Source organism: Xyrauchen texanus, chromosome 5 (assembly GCF_025860055.1).
Source record: "Xyrauchen texanus isolate HMW12.3.18 chromosome 5, RBS_HiC_50CHRs, whole genome shotgun sequence".
In the NCBI taxonomy this organism is placed as follows: Eukaryota; Metazoa; Chordata; class Actinopteri; order Cypriniformes; family Catostomidae; genus Xyrauchen; species Xyrauchen texanus.
The window spans coordinates 43,920,527-43,931,464 of NC_068280.1; positions in this window are offsets into that span (position 1 = coordinate 43,920,527).

A 10,938-nucleotide genomic window follows, 5' to 3' on the forward strand; every position below is an offset into this window, starting at 1 on the left:
ATTAAGAGTCATAAAAAAATGGCTAGGGGGCCTTTTACCCCATCACCGGAGGGGTTGTAGTGATATAAACTCACTGAACACATAATTGGAACACAATGGTCCTAATAAAGTTCCTGATGTGGTTTTCTGCTGTTGTAACCCATCTGCCTCAATGTTTGACATGTTGTGCATTCTGAGATACTATTCTGCTCACTACAATTGTACAGAGTGGTTATCTGAGTTACTGTAGCCTTTCTGTCAGCTTGAACCAGTCTGGCCATTCTCTGTTGACCTCTCTAATCAACATGGCGTTTCCGTCCGCAGAACTGCCACTAACTGGATGGTTTTTGTTTTTGCCACCATTCTAAGTAAACTAGAGACTGTTTTGTGAGGAAATCCCAGGAGATCAGCAGTTACAGAAATACTCAAATCAAACTGTCAGGCACCAACAATCATGCCACGTTAAAAATCACAGAGATCACATTGTTCCGCATTCTGATGGTTGATGTGAACATTAACCAAATCTCCTGACCCATATCTGCATGATTTTATGCATTGCACTGCTGCCACACGATTAGATGATCGCATGAATAAGTAGGTGTACAGGTGTTCCTAATAAAGTAATCAGCGAGTGTAGATATGGTAGGTCGGCAGACCTCGGTGCAAAAAGTGGCAGATACTATTTGCACCCATTTTTAAATAATAGCATACAGTATATGGGCATCACTGCAGTGTGTTTATTGTGTTTATTTAGTGTCCCACAGGCAACTTACACCAACCCCTACCACTAAACCTAACCTTCCCATATGAAAAAAAAACATGGTTTTACTACAGTAACCATAGTTTCACCATGGTATTTAGTAGTAAAACATAATTACCACAAAATATCCATGGTTACTAAATTAACACCATATTACTGTAGTAATACCATGGTTAATTGCATCAAAGCCTAAAAAGCATGGTTACTATAATATCATTATAGTAAAACCATTGTTAATTTTCATAAGGGTAAGTCTCCCAAAACTCCCCTTGCAAAAAGAACGATACACGGGTGTGTACGGGTATTGCTGCGCCACAGGATAAAGCCATCCCCCCTTATGCTCTGGAAGAGGAAGGGAACGTGTGCGATCGACAGAACCCGCTTCTGGATCATACACTTCTCTGCACTCCCTGACACTGACCGTGACCAAATCACTGCAATAAAATCAACGTTTATATTCATTTTTACTTAAATGAAAGAATGGGACAAAAGGTGGAATTGAACATGGGTCACTTGCACAAAGATACACGCATTCGCTGTCTTTACACTCCACAACACTGCAGCAACACCTATTGCCCAGTTTGTTGAATATTTCAGTGGTTCCACCACACTATTGGGGTGCAAATAGCTGTGCTGTGTGGCAGTTGTTATTTACACCTGGGTGCAAATAGTCACTCAGTATCAATATAGGGGCAAAATCTGTCAGGGCAAATTCTTTTGATACAACAAGATGCTTTTTTTTGAGTAACAAATTAAGATAGAGCTAGGATAGTGCTAGGATACAGGTGTGGGAGACAGAAAGGCTTCCCAGCGACTGGACCAGAGGAGTCATCCTGCCCTTCTGGAAACATAAAGGTGACAGGCTAGTCTGCGGCAACCACAGAGGCATTACCCTGCTCTCCATCCCAGGCAAACTCTTTACCAAGATTTTGCTCACTCGTGCTCTCCCAGCCATCAGAAGCAGCCGCCGCCCCCAGCAGGCTGGCTTCATGACTAACCGCTCCACGATAGACCAAATCTCTGCCGTTCGCTTGATGATAGAGAAGACCTATGAATTCCGTAAAGATCGCCATCTTTACATTGGGTTCATAGATCTGAAGGCTGCCTTTGACACCGTTTGCCATACTTCACTGTGGAGTATCTTACACGCCCTTGGAGCACCACCCAAGATCGTTGCACTATTCAAGCTGTTTTATAGCAACGCTCAGAGTTGTGTCCGTATTAACGGCAGAGACTCAGACTGGTTTCCCATCTCCAGTGGCGTTCGCCAGGGCTGCGTGGCTGCTCCTGACCTCTTCAACTGCATCATTGACCATCTGATGTCTAGGGTTTGTGAGCGGGTCCCCGGAGCGGGTCCCCGGAGTGGCAGTTACCACCTGACTGACCTGGAGTACGCTGATGACACCATCCTGCTCAGCATGTCCTACAGCCAGTTGAGAGACGCTCTGGGCATATACAGTGAAGAGGCTGAGAAGCTTGGCCTTCAGGTGAGCTGGACAAAAACCAAGTTTATGTATGTCGGTGATGGACCGCATCCAACCTCCCTGCAGTTTAGCAATGATATTGTAGAGCCTGTCAACAACTTTGTGTATCTGGGATCCTTAGTGACAGACAACGGGGACCTAAAACCAGAGATTACCCGCAGAAGAGCCCTGGCTGCGTCAGCTCTGCAGTCTCTCTGGAAACCACTTTGGAGGCACCAGTCCATCTCACGCAAGACGAAGCTCCGGATTTACAACTCAGCAGTACTCTCCATCCTGCTTTATGGCTCGGAGACTTGGCCCTTAAATAAGACACTGATTACAAGATTAGATGGCTTTGATAGCAGGGCCCTCAGGACCATTGAGAAGATCAGGTGGCCCCAGTAGATTTCCAATCAAGTGCTTAGAGCCCGCACGTGCCAGCCCAGAGCATCTTGCCTGGCTGCGCAACGTCGCACCCGCTGGCTTGGCCATGTCCTCCGTTTGCCTCCTGACCACCCGACAAGAGCCATTCTCCAGTTTGATCCGAGAGTCGCAGGCTGGAGACGACCACGAGGTAGACCCCGCACCCGATGGCTTGACGTCCTTGCGGGCGACCTCCAACAACATGGAGTTGCTGTGGAGGATGCAGAGCAGATGGCACAAGACCGTCAGCAATGGAATCAACTGGTTCATCTGGTCGGCTCAACGCACAGGGATGGGACGCCCCCATACCCATCGCAGGAGCCAAAATAATAATAATAATAATAATAGGATAGTGCTAACCCTAACCCAAGAACAACTTTCAGGAACCTAAAAAGGGGTGGATTAGTTGGCTGTTTTGGTTATTTTTAAATTAAAAAGTTCTTGATATTCTAGAAAATTCAGATCAGCTTATTGTTCTTCAAAGCAACAGTACTGGTAGACGTTTTTCTAAATAACTAGAGAATAGGCATCTTACTGTTACCAGAGTGTAAAGAAGGGGCAAAGAGGCTGTGCTTGACCAAGGGTGAGTCACAACATAAAACATACATTTTTACAAAACATTATTATTTATGAAACATTATGCTTAACATAGTGCTGATAATAAAGATTGAGATCCCTGTTCTAAACAATTTATCATCAGTTATGTACAAAAACATATTTCTTCTGCGGAGAAGCACAGTTTGACTAAATGAAATTCTTATAAGACATGGCAACCCTAAGTCAATAAATATGGAAAATAATGATATAGTGGCAAGAGAAAATGAATGACCTTAATGACACTTTGACCTGAATTTGCAGTTCAGTATGAAATGTAATTATGTGTGGCACGAATGAGGCTTTCTGGGAAACAAGAGTGGAGTTAATCCATTCAAATCCAATTAAAAGGAAAGAGTGTATAACTAGTTAGACTGACATGCCTCTCTTTAAGTGGTCAATGTATAGTAAATTAATGGTACAAAAGCTGTAGTTACACACAGGAAATATTACGCACGGGTGAAAGAACAATTTTAAAAGTTGGGGGGCAAAATAAGGGTTATAATATTTTGCCAAAAGTGGGGGGATGAAAGTGGAAATTTCTAAAAGTGAAGGGATTGTGTTGCCCATGCAATAATGTGTTACATTATCTCTGCTAACATTTTATTTTACAATTGAAACAGGTATGTATGGTACATCATATAGCAATGTCTTAGCTGCTTTTTTGACCGTGTCCTAAAAAAAGCTGTCCATAATAATGCACTGTACTATTTAATTACATTTTAAGCAATTAATGCTCATTTAAGTTAACAAAGCAGTATATCTGCAGATTTGGTGAAATATCCAAGAAAAGTACTTGGCTAAATTAGCTTACATGACACACATTTAAAAGGCAGAACTTGGATGTTAATGAAAAGAAAAGGCAAATAATCCTAATGGACATACGCATTTTAACTACATTTTTACAGTTTAAGAAAATATAGGTGGTGCTTTCTGTGCAGAAGTCGCCATCACAATGCTAAGGTGTTGCGGGTGGTTGTCAGGGCATTGCTAGGGGGTTAAGTTGTTACTAGCCCAAGTCAGATGAGCCCACCCCAGTCTCTGGTTTCTATTTGGCTCCTGTATTTTTACCCATTTTAGCATCCTCTAAACCAAAGGTGTAATTTATGGGAGGGATGGGTGGGACATGTCTTTACCACTTTTTGCCTTTGCCAATTTTGTCCCCACCACTTTTTGAAATAAAGTATATATATGAAATAGCTTTCATCAGGAAAGTGTCCAGTGCAGAAGAAACATCTCCAGTTCTTGAGTAGGAGTTTGCATTTCATTTGTGTGTGTTATAATTAGTGGCTACAATAATCCAGCACTGAATATGTTATTTGTAATGTTATGATAAGTGCTTGTTGCGGCTGTTATCTGTGGAGTTGAGTGAAAGCGGGCAGAAATGTTTTTTGTGCATCAGATTCTTCCCAGTTCAATCGTAAAGCAAAATGCAAACAGATGTGACTCCCTGCTCATGATATTCATACACCACTTACAGATGCAAAAAAAAAAAAAACACAAAAAAAGAGGTCCCCATCACTTTTATAAAACAAATAAAAAAATTAATTCAGACCTATCGCTGAGGGGTTTTCTTTTACCCATTTTATCATAAATCGAATTGCTTAGAAACATAATAGCAAACCTCTATCTTTAACAAACCACACGATTTGAGATAGTATTTAAGGAAGTAGCAAAAACGGTGCTGGATAAGTTACGCACCAAAGTTTAACGGGTTAGGGGATTTGTTCAAATCCTTAAACCTTGTGATGCTTCCCTTAGCAAGCACCACTAATAAATTAGTAACTTTTAAAACTGTACTGGACAATTTATCATTGTTTCAGGGGACTGAGTTGTGCACACACACAAAAACAAGAGGGGAAAGCTAAGGTCAGACGGTCAGGGTTAGCATCAGATCACTTCAAGGGCTCATGGAATGAGTGTGTACCATATTTGAACTCCCATTTCATCTCTTTTCTTTTTTCCTACACACATGCATTTACTGACAGACACAGATCTGTCACTCAAAAGAGCAAAATAAATATGATATATAAGAAAAGTTTAGAAGAATGGCCAAACATCTTCAATAAAGTGAAAACACATCCAGATGTTCCAGAATAAATTCTACAGGATGGTCTACAATGACCTGGATGACATGAGGATCATAAACATCTAAATCCCAACTCATCCATGACACAACATTTTAGTGGAGTCTACACAAATGGTCAGAAATGTCAAAACAACAAAAAAATGCTTTGTTCACTTATCATATTAGTTTGACATATTTGTTTTTTAATGTTAAGTCAACAAGTTTTCATTTTTGAGTTAACTGTACTAAGATTTATAAAGCACATATAGCCTAATGTGCTCAAGTTCAATTAACAACAAATACATTGTGAACTTAGAATATAATTTAACAGTCTACTGAACACAAAAATATATAGTTTTTATGTAGTGAGTTTGTTACTCAATAAAACGAATATTTCGTTCACTTCACTTAAAAGTATATTGTTATATTGTGGGGCGGCTGTGTCTCAGGTGGTAGAGTCGGTTGGCCACTAATTGCAGGGTTGGCGGTTTGATTCCTGGCCCACATGACTCAACATGCCAAAGTGTCCTTGGGCAAGCCACTGAACCCGAAGTTGCTCCCAATGGCAGGCTAGCGCCTTGCATGGCAACTCTGCTGTGAATGTGTGCATGAATGGGTGAATGCAACGCAGTGTAAAGCACTTTGAATTCCACTAAGGTTAAAAAAGTGCTATATATGTGCAGATCATTTACCATTTAAAATCTTTGAGTAGAAACAACACCTAAATTTGTGTCAAGTGTACTCTAAACTTTCATGTTACTGTGCTGGACTAAACTGAAAGTTTTAGTTGCAAGCCATTTCTACAAAATATTTAAGTAGCGTGAGTGAGTTGGGATTTACAGTGTACATAATCACATCTGAAAACACATACCCATATATACAACCTTAAATAATTTGCTATTTAGAACTGGATATGCATCTTTCGAAAGAATGTTAAGTTTGTCACATGCTGTCACACCGAAAATAGAAATGACACATGTATGAAAAAACATCTTAGTCTCATACATACACACCTCTTGCTCTCAGCAGCTATTTGCCACTGTGTGCAAATGAAAACAGATGTGCTGCTTATTTGGCAGATGCTAGAACCACTTATATGAATTTACCTCATGATTAAATGAGTCTTGGATGATAGGAGCCTAAAGTGACACTGATGAAAGGTGAGAACTGCTTTTGCTCCGTTTACTGATGTTTTTGTCAAAAATTGCATTGACAATTATGCACTTACAATAGAAGTATATGGGGCAAGCATACACCAACTGCATCATAGACTTTCATTGTAAGTGCATTTCAGTACATTGCATTTTTTTTTTTTTTGTTATTACAAACTTAAGTATGCATCAAAATAATGTTCTGTGGTAACTGACAAAATGCCACAGAGCTTCACTCAAAACATTCCTTGATACATAACCAGATATCCACATTACAGAAAAACACCATGTCAACGCAGATTCTATCATTATTGGTCAATTAAAGCTGATCTGTGTAATTTATGCACTACGGGCATCAACGAAAGTCATTGTAAAATAAATCACTGTTTTCAAACAGATTCTAGAAAACTCCCCGTCTAACACTGGTTATAAAAACAGATAGCCCCACCCCAAACTTACATCATTGGTTTGGACCGAACATAGGAATGTTTTGATAGTTTTACAGAGCCACAGTGTTACACTTTTAGGTTAAATCAACCAGAAAATCCAAATAAGTTGACTTTGCTAGATTGATTGAGTTAACTTGTTGCCTTAATTGAATTGAGTAATGGCGTCTCCAAAACTTGTGTAATTCACTTAACTTGGTGATCATTTAAAATGAACCTAACTATTTAAGTTTTTTAGGTAACTAGATGCAAGTAGATTTAACTCATATTTTCTATTTAAATGTTGTTGTTTCTACTTAATTTTAATTGAATGGACTCCAATTTAAGTCATACAATAACACAGCCTAAATAAACAAGATTAAAAATTATTCTAGGTCACTCATTAAATAAACATTTTTTTTCACAGAAACGCAGACACCTTTACTTCAGTTGCACTTGCAAAGGAGAATTCAGATTCACGTGGTCCAACTTGACAAAAGGGGAAAGAGATAACCCTAATGCTGACATCACACAAAACAAAACAACATAAATAATATTACAAAAGAGCTAATACCACAAGTGCAAGGCATTTTGGTTATCCCCTGAAGCTGCAATTTGTACTCAGTAGTTTGGGTTATTAACAAATAAAATCTTAAGTCTATGGATTTTAAGAAAAATAAGTTAAAGGAACATAGATATTTGAGTTATGAGTCCAAAAGACAACATGCTTTTTCCAGTAATGACAACATTGGGATTTACAGTTGACAGCACATTAGGCTGGTATACGAAAAAAAATGTTAACATAAAAAAAATTACATCAGCTTTAAAATGGTTTTAAAAATGACCTCACTTCCTTGTCTCGTATTATCTCTTATCCTCTCGGAGATGCTCCACATGTTGGCCCTTGTTTCCTTTCCACCATTAAGTTTCCTCGCATCCCCTCTTTTACTTTTCCTTGGTGTAGAAGAGATTCTCTCAGCAATTGTTAAAGTTTGTCTGACAGAATGCATCATTCCTCCACTGATTTCTCTTATCCCATCAGTTTTCCTGGCAGTGGAGAGGAGTTTCCTCTGGACTCCCTGAACACTGGCCACTGTGAGGCTCTAAACTAAATCAATGTCATATCGCTTCTGACTCATCTTTCTGCTTCAAGTTCATCTCAAGCTTTGGAAGGCCAGGTAAGAGCTGGCACCAGATTTTATGACTTTCCGTTCACTCTCCATAAAACCGGAGAGGAAAAAATGCCTGGCCAGTTTTTTTTCCACCAAGATGTAGATTTCACTGACTTGGTAAAAGATGAGAAAAACACTGTCTGGTGAAAGTGATACAATCCCATACAGACACATTATACCATCAATGACAAACATGTTGTTAACCATTGAGGTAACCTGTGAATATGTAGCTGTAGTTATTTGTCCAAATTGTAGCATGTTCTTACAACAAGGATATCCACCTGCATGTCTGCGTGACTTTAAACAAGACAAAGTTTTGTCATTTATTGAGTTGGTAAGGCCTGGAAACTCTTTATTTCAATTTCAAAATTCAGCATGCTTGGATAAGGTAAGGATCACTATTACTTTAAACAAAGCCATAACTCCAGGTTGTTCCCCCACCATTCGTGCTACGGACATGAGTGATACCTCAAATCATGCCGATTATTAAGGAGAGGTGTGCCATTACCTTTCTAAGTGAATGATGTTTTGATTGTTTGATGTTTTGCCTGGTGGATGAAAAAGCGGGTGGAAAAATTCCACAGACTTTCATTAAAGATAGGTCCCAAGCCATATCTAGAGACCCAGTAGGCATCCACTAGGCAAACACCCAGAACTTCCTAGCAACCAAATAGCAACACCCTGGCAACCACCCACAACACCCTATCATTGTGGCAAAGAATGTTGCATGGGCAAGCACCACTCTCAATTTAGTTAGCAATATATTTTGATTTTGATTAATTCCTTTTGATTGTAACTAGTTTACCAAAAAATAACTAAATAAAAATGTAATAACATTCACAAGAAGATTTATTGTAGATCTTTCATTTTAGCCACATGTCATGGCTGCACTTCAGAAAATTAAGTATTACAAACTATTTACTCTGTTTTTTTTATCTTGTTGTTGAAAGTAATATAAATTTAAGTGAACTTGTAAACTTCAAAGTGTTGTCTAAGGATGCATTAGTATGTAAGAAGGATAGCTGCTGATGTAAAAGCCCACAAATTTAAGCATTGATTAAACACTAAAAAACATTTTAACTTCTATTTTCTTCGACAGACCAGTGCCATCAATTCTATTGCTTCAATTAAAAAGGGCCCAAATGCACTAGAGATTTTAATTGTGACTACAAATATTAGTTACCCGTGCTTCACCTTAAACCGAAATAAAACTCTAATGGAGTATGTGCTCAGATTATCTTATTATCATCTTGACCAGAGAACAGAATATGATTTTGAGCTCTGATGAACGTTGATGCATATTTTCATGCATTTTCAGGACAGTTTAGGCACAAGGGCAAACATTTTGAAATCCACCAAAATTAGGTGAAGAAATAAAAAGGTCAACATGAAGGAAAAACTTGATCCATGAGATAATGGAGAAAAAACGTTTGGTTACGTATGTAACCTCCGTTCCCCGAGGGAGGGAACGACACGTTGTGTCGGAGAAGCGACACTAGGGGGTCTCTCTTGAGCGCCGATATTCACCTCTGATCTATTGAAAAGGGCCAATGGGAAGTCAGTATTTGCATACCCCGCCCCCGGACATACAGGTATTTAAGCGGGGCAAATACGGGAGTTCATTCAGGATTTTTCTGAGGAGCCGAAATGGTCCGCCACAACAGTGGCTCGGTTCAGCGACATGGCGGAGGAAAGACACAACGTGTCGTTCCCTCCCTCGGGAACGGAGGTTACATACGTAACCAAACGTTCCCCTTCTGTCGCTCTCTCCACGTTGTGTCGGAGAAGCGACACTAGGGGACCCATTCCAATCTTGCCATGCGCTGAACCGTGTACGTGAACCGCCGATACAGAGGCGGGCAGGGATTTCATCCAGTGCTGCACATCGTCTGTACCTGGCTGCACATACCCTTCCCCAATGCCCCATAAGAACATCGGAATCCTTCTAGTTACCCTGGGAAGGGAACAAGGCGATGTTTGCCAACATGGGAACGGGCCAGCCTGGCTGGGCCTCTTTTCTCTATGTTTCTCGCGATAGAGCAATCACGGCCGGGCCCTTACACGCATATAGGGAAGGGGTCTTACCCAGACCCTGCGGAGACCACACCTGCCCTTTTTCTTGGGGAGGAAAAGTGGTAGACACGCCACACGGCCGCCTTAGGGCTCGTGTGGAAAGTATGGTGCGGTGGTAGATCCAGCCTCGAAAGGGGAGTTGCTACAGCACGGCAACCGGGCAGCTGTAACTGCCTAAGGGAGACACGGGGTCCGCCAGTAGGGGACAGAACCGTGGAATTACACACAGGGGAGTCCGAACCGGAGGCCTTCTTATTTTACCTGTGGAGCCCCTATACCAGTACGGGGTGGCCATCAGGGTACCCGCAGTGGCTTGGGTCGGCGAGGGCTGGGAAGGAATCGACCAGGGTCCCAACTCAGAGTGGGGCGCCCTGGGAAGAAGGCGCACTACTTTACTTTGACGTCAGGAAAAGGGCGCTGGGCGCAAGCGATCCACCCGACCAGTCGGTCTACGTGTTACCGAATTCTACGGGCTCAGACCTGAGAAAACACGAGACGCAACCGACTCAACGCGGAGGTTGTAAAACCTCGCGAAGGTGTTGGGTGTTGCCCAACCCGCGGCTCTACAGATGTCTGCTAGGGAGGTGCCCTTGCCAGTGCCCACGTGGACGCAACACCCCTTGTTGAGTGAGCTCGGACCCGCAAGGGTAGGGGCACGGCCTGGGTGTGATAAGCCAGTGTGATGGCGTCGACAACCCAGTGGGCGAGCCTCTGTTTGGAGATGGCATTCCCTTTCTGCCGTCCCCCAAAGCAGACAAAGAGCTGCTCAGAGCGTCTGGTGCTCTGTGTGCGGTCCAGGTAAATGCGCAGGGCGCGCACTGGACACAGCA